We start from the raw sequence: 18,545 nt of genomic DNA, 5'->3' as shown, positions 1-18,545 counted from the left end.
TTCCAGAAGCCCCTCCCACAAGTTGGAGTGGCTTGATGGGCACTTCTTGCGTACCATACGGTCAAGCTGCTCCCACAACATCTCTATGGGGTTGAGATCTGGTGACTGCGCTGGCCACTCCATTACAGATAGAATACCAGCTGCCTGCTTCTTCCCTAAATAGTTCTTGCATAATTTGGAGGTGTGCTTTGGGTCATTGTCCTGTTGCAGGATGAAATTGGCTCCAATCAAGCGCTGTCCACAGGGTATGGCATGGCGTTGCAAAATGGAGTGATAGCCTTCCTTATTCAAAATCCCTTTTACCTTGTACAAATCTCCCACTTTACCAGCACCAAAGCAACCCCAGACCATCACATTACCTCCACCATGCTTGACAGATGGCGTCAGGCACTCTTCCAGCATCTTCCAGTTGTTCTGCATCTCACAAATGTTCTTCTGTGTGATCCAAACACCTCAAACTGTGATTCGTCTGTCCATAACACTTTTTCCCAATCTTCCTCTGTCCAATGTCTGTGTGCTTTTGCCCATATTAATCTTTTCCTTTTATTAGCCAGTCTCAGATATGGCTTTTTCTTTGCCACTCTGCCCTGAAGGCCAGCATCTCGGAGTCGCCTCTTCACTGTAGACGTTGACACTGGCGTTTTGCGGGTACTATTTAATGAATCTGCCAGTTGAGGACCTGTGAGGCGTCTATTTCTCAAACTAGAGACTCTAATGTACTTGTCTTGTTGCTCAGTTGTGCAGCGGGGCCTCCCACTTCTTTCTACTCTGGTTAGAGCCTGTTTGTGCTGTCCTCTGAAGGGAGTAGTACACACTGTTGTAGGAAATCTTCAGTTTCTTGGCAATTTCTCGCATGGAATAGCCTTCATTTCTAAGAACAAGAATAGACTGTCGAGTTTCACATGAAAGCTCTCTTTTTCTAGCCATTTTGAGAGTTTAATCGAACCCACAAATGTAATGCTCCAGATTCTCAACTAGCTCAAAGGAAGGTCAGTTTTTAGCTCCTCTAAACAGCAAAACAGTTTACAGCGGTGCTAACATAATTGCACAAGGGTTTTCAAGTGTTTTCTAATCATCCATTAGCCTTCTAACACAGTTAGCAAACACAATGTACCATTAGAACACTGGAGTGATGGTTGCTGGAAATGGGCCTCTATACACCTATGTAGATATTGCATTAAAAACCAGACGTTTGCAGCTAGAATAGTCATTTAGCACATTAACAATTTAGAGTGTGTATTTCTGATTAATTTAATGTTATCTTTATTGAAAAAAAAACGTGCTTTTCTTGCAAAAATAAGGAAATTTCTAAATTACCCTAAACTTTTGAACGATAGTGTAAGTATATAAAAAGAAATCCCGCAGCACTCCGGTGTGGCAAATACAGGTGATTTATTTTAAACAGCAAAACTGGATGCATGTTTGCTGTTTGAAATAAATCAACTTTATTTGCATACCGGAGTGCTGCGGGATTTCTTTCTATATACATTCATTATCCTTGGATCAGGATTACCTGCAGGGTACCCATATCCATTTTTGAATTTATCTTTGAGTGCTGCTTTTTTCTATTTTTCTATTATATATATATATATATATATATATATATATATATATACTTAGCTGCTCTGATGACCCGATGAGTCCACAAACATAGGTACAATCCACCTGAGGGTAAATTCCTTATTTTCTTTTCTCCACCTTGAGGAGAGTCAATAGTACAATATACCGGCACGATAGATGTAAAATGGATGTTTCAAGATTTGCTGGGATCAATACTTCTACCGCCGTCCCAGGCTCCTTTAGGATATTCCAAATGAGCCTACTACAGGAAAGAAAGTTAGTGTCAATCTGATAATCCTGTTTTCGTTCTGTTAAATTCTAAATTTTACTGCCGGAAATGAACGATTAAAATAATTATAGGGTCAGCAGCAGAGACACGACCTAAAAGGCAATAGGTAGTATTCACCCCCAGACCAGTCTCTCCTATTATATTATAATTGCTGAACCACAATAATTGAAAGGTAATTGCGCTGTACCACGCTATACCATGCGCTACACCGCGCTAGTCCGGCTCTTTAAGCCAAGTACAATGATATGGTCAGTAATTGAACCCAACAACTTCCGTTGATAAGTTGCATACACCTTGTTCTACAATTGCTGCCCCATATTCACTCAATATTTAATGTGAAATACCGCGCTAATCCTACGCGTTTCTGCACCACCAGTGTTTATGGTGCATCATCAGGGATTGTTTGTATTTTAAATTGTTATTTCACAATATTGCCGGATCGCACATTTGTGTGCTGTTGTATAACCTCCCGGCCCGTGCACGACTGAGGTATAATGTTCGCTACAGGAAAGAACTGCAATAAAGTAGTCCTGCCAGTAAATTGTAAAAATTTAAGGTTTATTTATACTCACAAACAAAAGTTTTAAAACAGCATGTAGTAAAAAAAAGTGGCGCGCCAAGTCAGTCCGACCCTGGGTTTTGCATATCGGCTTCTAACGGGGCAAGATGCAATTTTTACAATTTACTTATTGGGTTGTCAGAGCGGCTAAGTATTTATATATATATTTTCTGTGTCCTGATGAGAGTTTTTGGACGACTCCTTTTCTTAGCCGGCTCTGATCCTTCCTGACAAAAGTGCGTAGCTTTTCTTACATATATATTGGTTGTTCACATATATATTTATTGTGCTGTAAATTCTGTCTAGTGGCAAGCCTTTATATCCTCAGTAATAAGCGCCTTGAAATCGCTTTTAGGGCTTGTCCACACGTAATGGATTTGCTGCAGAAAATTTCTGCAGTATTTCTGCTTAAATTAGCAGACAATCCGCTGCAGAAAAATCGCACTTTTGTCCTGCGTTTTTTTTATTGCAGAAAATGGTGCGGATTTTGCTGTTTTTTTTCAACTTTGTGATATGGTGAAAAACGCAGTAATTCAGTCCACTTTCCACAGCAGGAATTGACTTGCTGCGGAACGAAAAATATGTTACGTGTGGACAAGCCCTAAGGCCGGGTTCCCACGGGTCGGCTGTGTAAAAATCACGCAACTGATCTGGAACCCACAGTACATTCTGTCTGAAAAATCGCACCACATTGTGGTGCGGTTTTTCGAGCGGAATTTCCATAGCGGGAAAAAAGCAACAGAAAATCAAGAAAACAGGGCATAAATTGACAAGTTACAGAATGAAATTCCGCAGCGCAGGTCAACTTATTAACATTTACGCTGCATTTTTTTCCACAGCGTGGGCATGAGATTTTCTAAGTCTCATCCACTTTGCTGCTACAGTAATTGCTGTGGAATTTCCGCACAAAATTATGTGAGAACCCGGCCTTGGTAGGAAGTTGCAGCATACAATCTCGCAAGAACTTGGAAATTCGAGGGCTGAGTAGACCTCATGTGTGCTGCACTGGTGATAAACAGCTCTTGGGTGCAATTCCCTCAGAAGTCTGACGTTGGGGGCACTCACCATCAGCCATAGTGTAACTGGGATGCCTGCAGTGACAAGGGCGCAAGTGGTTATAGCGGCAGAGTGGCCTGTGTCTTCACCTGACGGAGGAAGTAGAGATACAGAGTTGAGCCTGTAGGGACTGCTGGTGGTTGAGAGGAGCAATTCCACATAGGTGGTCCCAGATGGAGCAGTATGAGGAGCATTAAGCTGAAGAGGCAGGCCTGGAGCTCAGGAGCTACACATTCTCTAACATGACCACTAGTCACGCCACTAGTTTTCATAATTCCAATGTATATTATTGATATTTTATATATCTTTAATGGTATGTCTCCTTTAATTTGTAAATGGAATGTACAGTGAAGCAAAGATAACTATAGACTTCATCCCTTTGAAATCTGTTACCACATTAGTAAATCATTTCCAACATGATCTATGTAATTTGGATGGAATGCCCTTAAATGCTTAATAGTTAAGAAAGAGGAATTGCTGTTGGCATTTTAAGATCACTAACAAATCTTGGTAAATTTTATGGAAACCTAAAAACAGTCAAATGACTTTTCCATATGGGTATGTAGGACAAACATAAAACAATAGATACAGTAAATTGACTTCTAATGATGTTAGTACTGGTTAAATAACTATCTGCAATATGAAATGTGACAAGTGTTCTGAGTAAGATCTTGTAATGTAGTCAGTTTGTAATGGGAGTTGACAGGCTCAGGGACAGGTTTCCACATGTATAGGTGGTTATGAGAATCAACTTGGTGTCTACTGGATTCCACACACTGTATTCTGCTTGTCACTAAACACCTGCATAGACTGAAAAATAGGCAGGGAAAATACCTAATGCAGCAGTACAAAAAACAACAAAAACGAAACATATTTCCACTATTGTGCATTGAGCATTAGCCTATGCTAGAAAACATATACGGTCTGCCTTAGCATCCTGGAAGATGTGGTCCAGCATTGTGTTAAGTGACACAATGTATCTATCACTACTATAACTGATACATCTGTCTCCTGTCTGTGGCAATGCTGTGCCTGATATGATCGAGAACAATTCTGTAGTCGCCATCAGCCCCTGGCAGAGTGCTCTATCCACTGGCATGGATGGAATGTTTCTACTCACTGAACTGTCCCCCAGAGGCTAAGCAGTCCTGAGATTTATGTCCTGACTGTTAATAGAAGGTCAAGCTGCATGGTTTTATAGGGCATGTGTGGCATGTAAGCAAACTAAAGTGTATTCCCCCAGCAAATAAAATCTACGAGGCAATAAAACATAAAACCATCTTCCAACACATTAAACCTGCTAACATTATCATAAGAGCCACCCAATGAATTCAATGACTTAATAGTCACTCTGGGATTAAGGCAAAAGCCTCTGCTTTAAAGCATACCCAACGTTTCAGTTGATTTTTCAGAATAAGCTGTCATATGTGTGTACATGAGGAATAACACCCTTTCTGGCCACTATATGACTTGTATTCTGCACTTTTGGCAGTTTTTCCCTCTGCAGGTTCTAGCTCTAATTCTTATTTTAACTGAGTTGTGGGCGGAGCTTAACTGCTATCTTGACTTCTATACACTGCACACATAGAGAAGAGGAGAATCCTGCTTCCCTATCTCTATCACACACACACACATATATATATATATATATATATATATATATATATATAGAAGCTGCAACAGCATGGAGGACATTATACAGCAGTAGTGAGCAGTGTTAGCTGAGAATCCAGCACTGGGATGAGACAGTAACACGAACCCAGGGGTGGGATCCGGTCGGTTCACCCTGGTTCTCCCGAACCGGTTGTTAAAATTACAGCCGGTTTGGAGAAGCGGGGTGAAGCAGGAACCAGAACCGGTCCCCTGCACTCAATTGTATCCACGTCTTTAGGACGTGGATGCAATTGATTTGTCTAGTGCTGCCTGGCGTGGCATCGTATGCCTTGTCATTTGGTGCTTTAGAAATGATGCAGTCAGAGCGATGATCTCATCGCGCCGCTGCATCGTTCTGCTGGATGAAGCCTGGCGTTGCTGGTAATGGTTTTTTTTTCTTTTACAGTGGGCAGTGTTGGAGGCACTATATACAGGGGGCACTATCTACAGGGGAATCTACAGGGGACTCTATAAGGGGCCCTATCTACAAGGGTCATATCTACAGGGGACTCTACAGGGGGCACTATATACAGGGGGAGCCATATCTACAGCGGACACTACAGGAGCCACTATCTACAGGGGACTCTATCTACAGGGGGCACTATCTACAGGGAGAGCTATCTACAGGGGACTCTAGGGGGCACCGTCTATAGGGGACTCTACAGGGGGCACTATCTACAGGGGACTCTTCAGGGGGCACTACTTACAGCCTGTAGACTACAGGGGACACTATCTACAGGGGATTCTATAGGGGCCCTATCTGCAGGGGACCTATCTACATGGGACTCTACAGGGGCACTATCTACAGGGGACTCTTCAGGGGGCACTACTTACAGCCTGTAGACTACAGGGGACACTATCTACAGGGGATTCTATAGGGGACTCTATCTACAGGGGGCACTATCTACAGGGGACTCTTCAGGGGGCACTACTTACAGCCTGTAGACTACAGGGGACACTATCTACAGGGGATTCTATAGGGGACTCTATCTACAGGGGGCACTATCTACAGGGAGAGCTATCTACAGGGGACTCTAGGGGGCACCGTCTATAGGGGACTCTACAGGGGGCACTATCTACAGGGGACTCTTCAGGGGGCACTATTTACAGCCTGTAGACTACATGGGGCACTATTAACAGTGGGCACAATCTACATGGGACTCTATGGGGGCACTATCTACAGGGGGCTCTATTGTGGCACTATCTACAGGAGGCTCTATGGGGAGCACTATCTACTGGAGGCTCTATGAGGAGCACTATCTACAGAGAGCTCTATATGAGGGGCACTATCTACAGGGGGCTCTATGAGGGCACTATCTAAAGGGGGCTGTATGATCTACATGGGGCATCTTGAGCGGCACTATCTACAGGGGGCACTGTGTGTATGTGTGTGTGTGTGTGTGTGTGTGTGTGTGTGTGTGTGTGTGTGTTGCATTCGTGAACATATATATTCTATTGGGACAGTAAAGGGTTCCCCGAAATTGATATCCCATATACGGGAAGTACATGGAAAAAAATCCAAAATTTTTATCTTTTGCTGGAATACAACGTGTGTTATGCCCCATGTGAGGGTGGAGATCGTTACGTCAAGCTACTCCGTTGTGAAGCAAATTGGATAATATAAACCGAGGCGTTAGGACCCCTGGGTTTGAATGATAGGAATGACCTATCAGCTTTTTAAAAATAAAATAGAACCTTGAAATAGGTATGCTTGACACATTGTAATCAGTTTATCGATCGGATATTTGTAACATGTAGGTGTTTCTATAAATATTTGATGTTTTTATTTGTATTACCGTGAGAAGTGGAAGTGCTATGATGAGACAAGGTGTGGGTATTTAACTGTGTGTGCACCGAATCCCATTATGCCTTGATAAAGCGTCTGAAGGACGTGAAACGGTCAGCTCTGTTGTCTTTTTGAATCCCGTGTTGCCTGCCTCAATCTTGGAATAAAGAGAAACCTTTTGCAAATGGTGAGTGCCGTGCTGTCTTCTTTTCTACATGTCATTTGCTGAAACTAACTTCAACATGCACTGAGCACCGCCAGACAAAGGCTGTCGAACCATAGGTCTCAGCGAGCATACCCACAGAGTCTGTGATATTGCAAGTTAAGGCAGTGCCAACCATTTTTTTCATCTCTACATGTTGCACAGTATATGTTGATATTATATGTTTTCTCCAATTGCCAGGCAGAGCGATTATTACCTGAAAATCCTGTCAAACCATACTGGTATTTTTTACCTAAAATCCACAAAAGTTATGTCAATCCACAAGGAAGAACCACCGTGGCGGGCAGAGGTTCAGTAACTGAACCTCTTTCCAGCTACCTAGATTGGTACCTATGCGCTCTATTGAAAAGTGTTCCCTCATATTTGCTAGACACAAAAGCACTATTACAAGATTTCATTGATTTTCAGTGTAACAAAGGTGATAGCCTTGCCACTATTGATGTGACAAGTCTATATACCAGAATCTGCCACACTGATGGCCTAGGTGCTATCAGATCCTTCTTAGATAGAACAGGGAAAAGCGAGGAAACCATTAATTTTATTTGTGAGTCACTTGATTTTGTGCTCACTCATAATGCCTTTTGTTTTGGAGAGCAATGGTTTGCACAATGTACTGGTACAGCAATGGGGACCCCAGTTGCTCCTACATATGCAAATCTATTTTTAGCCAGATGGGAAGAAATATATATATATAACGTTAATAATCCATACATCAAATATATTAGACACTGGTCCAGATTTATTGACGATGTCATAATAGTGTGGTCGGGGACACAAGAACAGTTTGGTGAATTTGTGGAGTACATTAATATCAATGATGTGAATATGGAATTTACAGCTAAATTTGTATATACCACTGTGGATTTCCTTGATGTTAAAATAACAGTAGATAAGAATGGTTTGCATACAAGTGGTTTTCGCAAACCCACCGCTACTAATTCCCTCTTACATCATAAAAGTTTCCATCCACCTCATATCAAACGATCATTACCTTATGGTCAATTTCTTAGGCTAAAAATAATTAATAGTGATCATAACAAATTTTTGGAATGCCTTGATAAAGCGTCTGAAGGACGTGAAACAGTCGGCTCTGTTGTGTTTTTGAATCCTATGTTGCCTGCTTCAATCTTGAAATAAAGAGAAACCTTTTGCAAATAGTGAGTGCCGTGCTGTCTTCTTTTCTACATGTTGTCATTTGCTGAAACTAACTTCAACATGTACTGAGCACCGCCAGACAAAGGCTGTCGAACCACAGGTCCCAGCGAGCCTATGCACAGAGTCTGTGATATTGCAAGCTAAGGCAGTGCCAACCATTTTTTCATCTCTACATGTTGCACTGTGTGGTGCTTTACTTTACAGTGTTTGACAACATTTTATTCATTGGCACAGTGTATATAGTATTATTATATTCAGGGGCACAGTGTATGGTACTATTATATTTGGGGGCAAAATGTGTAGCACTATTGTATTCAGGGACACAGAGTATGATATTATTATATTCAGGGGCATATAGGTGCGGAAATGTTGGAAAAGTGAGTAGCCCAAGACATCTGAGCAGCAAACTCTGCAGAAATGGGTCGTGGCCAGGAGGCATTTCTGGAGGTCTGGACCAGATGGAAAAGAAATGGGAAAACGAACGACTCCAATCTGAGAAGACATCACTTGTGAGTCACTATATGTAAATGTTTTTTTTCCCTGTGACTGATCAGTACCGTAATCACTGTATGATCTGCAGCGAGATTATGGGTGTATCGTTCTTTTTTGTGAAACAGCATCTCCCAGCATATCCTTACCATTGTTCAGGCCATACTCGGAGCTGTAGATTTATGTCGTACAAACTTATATGGCAGGGATTAAACTGAATTTGCAAATGATCTCTGTACTGAGCTGTATTTGTGCTTGTGCTGTATATATGTACTGAGCTGTATTTGTGCTTGTGCTGTATATATGTACGGAGCTTGATTCTGGTGCTGTATTCTGGTGCTGTATATATGTACTGATCTTGGTTCTGGTGTATTTATGTACTGAGCTTGGTTCTGGCACGGTATCTGTGCATTAGCCAGTAGAGTTTTCGTGGCTTACTGTGCACGCTGCACTGTCCACCGCCCTTCTCATAGTGCACAGCCTAACTAAATGGGCTGAGCACGCTCAGGATATGGAATGTGCGCATATAGGTGAGCTTAATATAATGTGTGGGTAGGTAGGTATGTACGCATGTGTAATTATATACATAGTGTGGCAATCCAATTAAACATTCTGGTGTCCATTAGAGTCCATTTTAATATATAGGGTGTATTTGGAATATTTTTTTATTTATTTGAATATTAGAATCATTTTCCATGGCGCGATGCATCGCAAAACACTGCGACCCCCCGGCGCGTATGTCTTTGTCGGCAAAACAGAAAACCTGTTGTTAGAAATTTGAATCCCACCCATGCACGTACCAGAAGCTGCAACACATCTGTGTGTGTCTTTCTCACTCTACTCCTGCTCCCCCTCACCTCTCGATAGACTTGTATGGGATGCAGTGTTTGTGTCTCTCTCACTCTTCCACAGCCTTCTTATGCCCCTTCCCTCTCATTAGACTTCTAGGGGCAGGCTGTGAAGAGACACCCCCCCCCACTTCCTGCAGTCTGTCTCCTCTGCTCTGTAACTAGGGACGGATTTTGCTTGAGAACAGGGGGTGGACAGCAGATTACAGAAAGGGAGACACCTAGTGGCAGTAACTTCACACAGAATTTGCATGGATAAAACAACAACATTTTAACAATAAGTAAATGACAAAGTTGAAATATATCAGGTATACTATTAGATTAGAATAAGATGTTTGAAAAGTTAGTGTCTATTTAATCTAATTGACACAGGCTTCCTATGTGTGACCAGTAAAAAACACCAAGCTTTCCGAGGGAAGAGAAATATAATTTTCAAAATATACCGATGTACACGTTTGTGCAGTTATGTGTATTGTACTATGCGCTTAAAGCATTGTGTGTTCTTTCTATGTGTCTGTTACTATACATTTTGTATATTTTAGTATAGAGTAGGCAGAGGGCTTCATGCCCATGAATGTATATTTTGACCCGCAATAGGGCACCCATATGCTTCTATGGGGTGTGCCCTACTGTACCTCCACATGCCTCCAATTTCATATGGCTCTGCCGTGTGCATGGGGCCATACAGGGTGTTTGTAATTTGGCAAAGCTTAATATGATATCACAATGAGGTTTACATGCAGGATTGGATTCTGCTATATGCACAGAAGGGGGATGGCTATAGGTGGCATACCTCCCAACTTTCAAGCAGTAGCAAGAGGGTCAACTGCATATACACACCCAGTTCAGCCCACACAATATCATGCTCCCATTGTGCCTCCCCTCAGTATAATGACCGCACAGTATAATGCTCTTATAGCTGCCCCCACACAGTATAATACCCCATAATGCCTCTCACACAGTATAGTGCCAAATCGCTGCCCCCACACAGTATAATGCCCCCATAGCTACCCAATGCAGTATAATGCCCCCATAGATGCACCCATACAGTATAATACCCACACAGATGCCTCCATACAGTATAATGCCCCCATAGCTGCACCCATACAGTATAATGTCCCCATAGCTGCCCCATATGGTATAATGCCCCCATAGCTGCCCCATAAAGTATAATTCCCCCTTAGCTGCCCCCTTACAGTATAATTCTCCCATACAGTATAATGCCCCCTTAGCAGGTGCCCCCATCCAGTATAATGCCCCCTTAGTAGGTGCACCCATACAGTATAATGCCCTTTAGTAGGTGCCCCCTACAGTATAATGCCCCCTTAGTAGGTGCCACCATACAGTATAATCCCCCCTTAGCAGGTGCCCCCATACAATATGATGCCTTCTTAGCACGTCCTGCTTCATTTTCATTCCTTCTGGATATTCAGGTTACGTCATACAGCAATGATCAATTTTAACTGTACAGTCTTCTTTTAATCTAGCACTGAATTTTGTATGTATTTCCTCTTCATCCTATATGAAAATATTGTACTATTTTGGTGATAGTCTTTAATTGCACAGACATAATGAACTCCTACATAGACTTAATAGCTGACAATATTTGCTACCAGGAAACGACACTTAGAAGCCAAAACTTTATCAGCGAAGAAACTGTGGGCTGAATGTATTTTTTACCCCATTTTGACTTGCTCTTATATGATCACAGTAATTTTATTTTTATTTCAGTATTAATGGCTCTCAAATTTATATCAATCACAGCATTAATGAATGGAGTTTGTCGCAGTATCACTTATGAAGAAGGGCAATGAGTGAAGTTACGACAATGGATATATAATTCATTATATATTATTCAGGGTAGTTAGCAATATAGCCGTTTATCTAATGCTGTAGAGTAGCAGTATTAAAGGCTATGGACACCTTTGTGAATTTTTTTGGGTTGCAATGTACATGTTTTGTGTAAGAAAAAAACCCAAAAAACAAAAAGGCTGAATTTTGATCAGACCCATATTCAACTTACCCATACTGATGGCGGGGCTTTGTCTCAGCCGGAGATGTCACTCTCCAGACTGCATTGATTCTGCAGGGTTCAGCAATTGTCAAAAGAAATCTGGTAAGTATTCACAGCAATGTGTTTTTATAGATAGTTGTGTGACACTTACATGTATCCAGCATTAGCTGATGCATGTGTGGCATGTGTCAAGCTTAAGAGAGTTGCGCGTGTGGTACATGTCCAGCTTTGGAGTGGCGTGTGTGAGTGGTGTGTGTGCGACATGTGTCCAGCATGTGAGTAGTGCGTGTGCGGCATGTTTCCAGTGTGTGAGTGGTGTGTGTGTGGCATTTGTCCAGTGTGTTAGTGGAGCGTGTAGGGCATGCGTCCATCATGTGTCCAGCGTGTGAGTGGTGCGTCATGTGTCCAGTGTGTGAGGTAGTAGTGTAACTACTGCCATAGCAGCCGCTACGCGGCCCGCAATTTAGTTGTATCTGTTTCCTTAGGACACAGTTACAAACTTTCAATTGTACCTGCATTCTCAGGACTCAGATAGAATTGAATACAATAGGTGGAGCTGCTCCATAATTCACTCTATCACTCCTAAACTCGGTGAAGGCGGGCACAATGTATTGACGTCATCGCGCCTGCCACAAACAGACGAATTCACAGACTGGAAGAAGCCTGAAGAATCAGCTGCTTCGTTATTCGTCGGAACATGGCTAGGAGAGTATTACTTTTATTATTTTAAGGCAGAGGCGTAGCTAGGTTCTCCAGTACTCGGCGCCCCACAACTTCTTTCCCTACCTCTCCTTTGGCCTCGACATGTTTGCTTTCTCTACCAATCAATGAGGTGTACGTTTTTTTCCACCATTTTTTTTATGTAACTCGAGCATAAAACAATTTCTACATTTTACAAGCAATATAGTTTTATAAGGGAGTTGAACATAACAATAAGTTAAAAGAAAATAAATTAAGGAGGCCACACACAGCACCCTTGTAGATAGCACCACACACAGCCCCTTGTAGAAAATGTCACACACAGCCTCTTGTAGATAGCGCCACACACAGCCTCTTGTAGATAGCGACACACACAGCCCCCTGTAGATAGCGCCACACACAGCCCCTTGTAGATAGCGCCACACAGTCCCCTGTAGATAGTGCCAAACACAGCCCCCTGTAGATAGTGCCACACACAGCCCCTCTCTTGTATATAACGCTATACAGCCCCCTGTAGATAGCTCCACACACAGCCCCCTTGTAGATAGCGCCACAAACAGCCCCCCCTGTAGACAGTGCCATATACAACCCCTTGTTAGCTCCACACACAGCCCCCTTTAGATAGTGCCACACACAGCCCCCACTTGTACATAGTGCCACACACAGCCCCCTCTTGTAGATAGCAACATACACAGCACCCCATTGTAGATATTGCACACAGCCCTCCCTTGTACTTAGTGCCATACCCCCTTGTACTTAGTGCCACACCTCCCCTTGTACTTAGTGCCACACTGCCCCCCTTGTACGTAGTGCCACACTGCCCCCTTGTACTTAGTGCCACACTGCCCCCCTTTGTACTTAGTGCCACACAATCCCCCTTTCCCTTGTACATAGTGCCACACAACCCCCCTCCCCCTTGTACATAGTGACACACAACCTCCCTCCCCTTGTACATAGTGCCACACAACCCCTTCCCCTTGTACATAGTGCCACACAACCCCCTTCCCCTTGTACTTAGTGCTACACAACCCCCCTTGTACTTAGTGCCACACAACCCCTCCTTGTACTTAGTGCCACACAACCACCCTCCCCCCTTGTACTTAGTGCCACACAACCCCCCTTGTACTTAGTGCCGCACAATTCCCCTCCCCTTTTACTTAGTGCCACACCACCCCCCCCTTGTACTTAGTGCCACACAACCCCTCCTTGTACTTAGTGCCACACAACCCCCCTTGTACTTAGTGCCGCACAATTCCCCTCCCCTTTTACTTAGTGCTATACAACCCCCTTGTACTTAGTGCCACACAACCCCTCCTTGTACTTAGTGCCACACAACCACCCACCCCCTTGTACTTAGTGCCACACAACCCCCTTGTACTTAGTGCCGCACAATTCCCCTCCCCTTTTACTTAGTGCCACAAAACCCCCCCTTGTACTTGGTGCCACACAACCCCCCTCCGCCTTGTACTTAGTGCCACACAACCCCCCCTGTACTTAGAGCCGCACAACCCTCCTTCCCCCCCTTGTACTTAGTGCCACACAACCCCCCGCCCCTTTGTACATAGTGCCACACAACCTCCCTCCCCTTGTACATAGTGCCACACAACCCCTTCCCCTTCTACATAGTGCCACACAACCCCCTTCCCCTTGTACTTAGTGCTACAAAACCCCCCTTGTACTTAGTGCCACACAACCCCTCCTTGTACTTAGTACCACACAACCACCCTCCCCCTTGTACTTAGTGCCACACAACCCCCCTTGTACTTAGTGCCGCACAATTCCCCTCCCCTTTTACTTAGTGCCACACCACCCCCCCTTGTACTTAGTGCCACACAACCCCTCCTTGTACTTAGTGCCACACAACCCCCCTTGTACTTAGTGCCGCACAATTCCCCTCCCCTTTTACTTAGTGCTACACAACCCCCCTTGTACTTAGTGCCACACAACCTCTCCTTGTACTTAGTGCCACACAACCACCCTCCCCCTTGTACTTAGTGCCACACAACCCCCCTTGTACTTAGTGCCGCACAATTCCCCTCCCCTTTAACTTAGTGCCACACCACCCCCCCCTTGTACTTGGTGCCACACAACCCCCCTCCGCCTTGTACTTAGTGCCACACAACTCCGCCTGTACTTAGAGCCGCACAACCCCCCTCCCCCCCTTGTACTTAGTGCCACACAGCCCCCCTCCCCCTTGTACATAGTTAGTTAGTTAGTATGGTTGAAAAAAGACACGTCCATCAAGGTCAACCAAGGGATGGGAAAAGGGAAGGGAAACATTTCTACATTCTTTCATTCTAGGAAATTATCTAAGCCTTTTTTAAAGCCATCTACTGTAGCTACAGTGACCAGCTCCTGTGGTAGACTATTCCATAGATTCACAGTTCTCACTGTAAAGAAGGCTTGTCACCTCTGCAGATTGAACCTTTTTTTTTTCTCCAGACGGAGGGAGTGCCCCCTTGTATTTTGAAGGGGTTTTACATGGAACAAGATTTCACTATATTTTTTGTAGGTGGCATTTATATATTTATATAAGTTAACTATGTCCCCCCTTAGTCGTCTCTTTTCAAAGCGAAATAGGTTTAAATCTTTTAATCTTTCCTTTGCATCTTTTAAGCATCCTTTCTAAGAACTGGGGCCCAGAACTGAACTGCATATTCTAGATGAGGCCTCACTAATGCTTTGTAAAGTGGTAATATTATATCCCTGTCCCGCGAGTCCATGCCTCTTTTAATACACGATAATATCTTGCTGGACTTTGAAGCAGCTGATTGACATTGCATGCTGTTGTTTAGTTTATGATCTACAAGTACACCCAGATCCTTCTCAACAAGTGACTCCCCCAATATAGCTCCCCCTAGAACATATAATGCATGCAGATTGTTGGTACCCAGATGCATAACTTTACATTTATCTACATTAAACTTAATGTGCCAAGTGGATGCCGAAAAACTTAGTGTGTTCAAATCAGCTTGCAGTTTATGAACATCTTCCATAGACTGAACAATACTAGATAGCTTGGTGTCATCTGCAAAAATATAAATAGTACTATTAATCCCATCCTCTATAGCATTAATAAATAAGTTGACTTAGTGCCACTGAACCCACCTTCCCCTTCTGCTTGGTGCCACTGAAACCCCTCCGCCTTGTAATTAGTGCCACAGTGCCGCCAGAGCGGAGAGCGTTAGCGGAAGCCCATCGCAGAGTTGCGCCCGGGATACATGCCCCGCCTGCCCCCACTAGCTATGCTAAGGGGCACTATTTCTGTGTGGGTAGGTACTAAGGAGGCATCCCTACTTTGTAGGGTCCACTAAGAGAGCATCCCTACTGTGTGGGGAACTAACGGAGCATCACTATGGTTGGGCACTAAGGGAGTCATCATTACTCTGAAGGGACACTAAGCCGGCAACATCACTGTGAGGAATTTCTATGTGAGGGCACTATGGGGGCATCCTGTGTAGGGGTACTAAAGATGTATTACTATTGTGAGAGGGTACTAAGGGGGCATCTTCACTATGTAGGGGCACTGGTACTGTGTGCCACACAAAGAGGGCATTATAAAAGTGTGTAGGGCACAAAGGGGCTCTATTACTGTGAGGTGGCAGTATTAGTGTATGTTCACACGGCTTATTTTCGGCCGTTTTCCGTGCCGTAAACGGCCGCGTAAAAAGCCGGCCGCAAAAAAGAAGTGCAGGTCACTTCTTGGGACGTTTTTGGAGCCGTTTTTCATAGACTTTATTGAAAACAGCTCCAAAAACAGCCGTAAAAAACACAGTGAAAATCGCGAGTGGCTTAAAAAACGTATGAAAATCTGAAGCTGTTTTCCATTGAAAACAGCTCCGTATTTTCAGACATTTTTGACTCAGCATGTGAACATAGCCTTACTGTGTGGGGGCACTAACGGCAAACTATTACTGTGTACTGCACAAAGGGAGACACTATTACTGGGTGGGACACTAATGGGTCACTATTACAGACTGGAGCACTAATCTGTTTGCCACTATTATTTTTGGGGGTGTTATCTGTGTGGCAATATTTTTGCAGCACTGGGACACTGTTAAAGGCAGTAGCATAATGGGAAGTTTCTGTACAGGGTATATTCTCAAAAAGTGAAGCGCTAAAGACATCTGGGCAGCAAACTCCATAGAGTCAAATCGTGGCCGGGAGAAGTCGTCATCGTGGTCTGGGTTGGATGGAGAGAAAAGGGAAAGTGAACAAGTCCAATCAGAAAAGATGTCACCTGCGAGTCACTAGATTTCATTGTAACGTAATCATTGCACGAATTCTCTGCAAAACACAAGTTCAGAAATGGTATGAGGGAACTGTATAGTGATATTTTTTGTTGTATTGGTCTTTGTGGTACATATAACAAAAATAGGCAGCAAGCCAACAAATTTAAGTCGAAAAATAGGACTTTACTAGCTCACTATACTGTGTGACGTTACAGCCCACTATACTGTGCTTTTCTCAATCAGTAAAATATATGTGGTCATGATGTGGAGGTGCCATTTGGGTCCTTGTATAGTGATATTCGATAAGTGCATGACTGTATTATTGAGAGGTAAACTATCATATATACAGTACATTAGTCTTTATGATGGGGAAATTATTTGGGGGCAGGGCTGATGCTTTTACGGATACAGGTTCCAGGCACTAGAATGTTGATTTTCATTATAAAGTAATATTCACCATGTGCACCATGTATTCAATGTGTGAATGGTGCATGTGGGGCATTTGTCCTGAATGTGAGAAGCCCATGTGGAGCATGTGCCCTAAGTGTGAGAGACACATGTGTGGCATGTATCCAGTGGGTATGTGGGACATGTGTCCGGAGTGTGAGAGGCACATGTGTCATGTTTTTAGTATCTGAGTCGTGTGTGTACACTTAAGGCCCTATTACACCAGCTGATTTTGGCAGCGAGACAGATTGTTGATTGGCGCTCGTTTGCTCCTGTCACAAGGAGTTATGTATGGGGACGAGCAGTCGTTACTCCGATCGCTTGTCCCCATACATTATTATCATGTCGGCAACGTATCTCCCTGTTTACACAGGGAGATGTGCTGCCAACAACGATAATATTTTAAATTTTTAAAACGAAACGATCAGCAACGAGCTTGCTCGTTCATCTGCTGATCGCTGCCCTGTTTATACAGGGCAATTATAGGCAACGAGCATTCTATGAATGATAGTTTGCCCGATAATTGCCCAGTGTAAAACCCCCTTTACTTTCCACATACCAATGCACATTATCAGATGCCAGTACACAGATAACAATGGCACAATTTACAGTTCCAAACAATAGTACTAGCCAGTTCCACCAAAACAGTGCCAACCAGCCACTTTTCTAGTGCCAGTGTCCTCCATAATATTATCAGACATGTTTCCGATGTAACAGTGCTATCCAGCCACTGAAGACCGTAACAGTGCCTGGCAACCACAAACCTACAGTACCATAACAACACCAGTTACAGTGCCTCAAAATAGTTCCAGCCACAGTGCCCCAATAACAGTGCCAGCCTGACACAAATAGTCTTATGACAGACCTAGCCATTCACAACTTCCTCACCATAGTGGCAACAACAGTTCCACATAATAGTCAGCTAAAGTTCCCCTAAAAGTGCCAGTTAACAGGTATTGCAAATACCTAGACAAAATCTAATGACTAACCATCTGCATGATATTGCTGCAGAATTGTATCAAGTATGTACATTACATCTCTGTAGATATTTGTGAAAAAATCAACAAATATATATTGAACTGTCTTCTTGCCCGGTATTCACCCTCAATCAACAATAACAATGATAGTGATCGGCGCTATTTTGCTCCATTTACATGGCACAATGATCGTGAGTATGGGGACAAACGATTATTAATACGATCATTCATCCCCATACAGTTTGCATCTTGTCGGTAGCACATCCCGTTTACACAGGGAGATGTGCTACTGACAAATGATCATTTTCAGGCAGCATAAAAGATGTGATTAGCCGACAAACGAGTGTTGCTATGTTAACATAGCCAATGATCAGGGACGAGCAATCGTATGAGCGCTCGTTCGCCCAATCATCGGCCCATGTAAAAGCGCCTTAGGTATATGCCAGAGGAACAGAGATTACATTGTGAGACTCACAAGGGACAGAGACTGATGGAAATGAGCATAGCAAGTGTACAGAACTGCAAAATATGTTAGCATTATGTTTATGTAATTAACAT

This window comes from Rhinoderma darwinii, chromosome 8, assembly GCF_050947455.1.
Source record: "Rhinoderma darwinii isolate aRhiDar2 chromosome 8, aRhiDar2.hap1, whole genome shotgun sequence".
NCBI lineage: Eukaryota > Metazoa > Chordata > Amphibia > Anura > Rhinodermatidae > Rhinoderma > Rhinoderma darwinii.
This window is presented reverse-complemented; position numbering follows the sequence as displayed.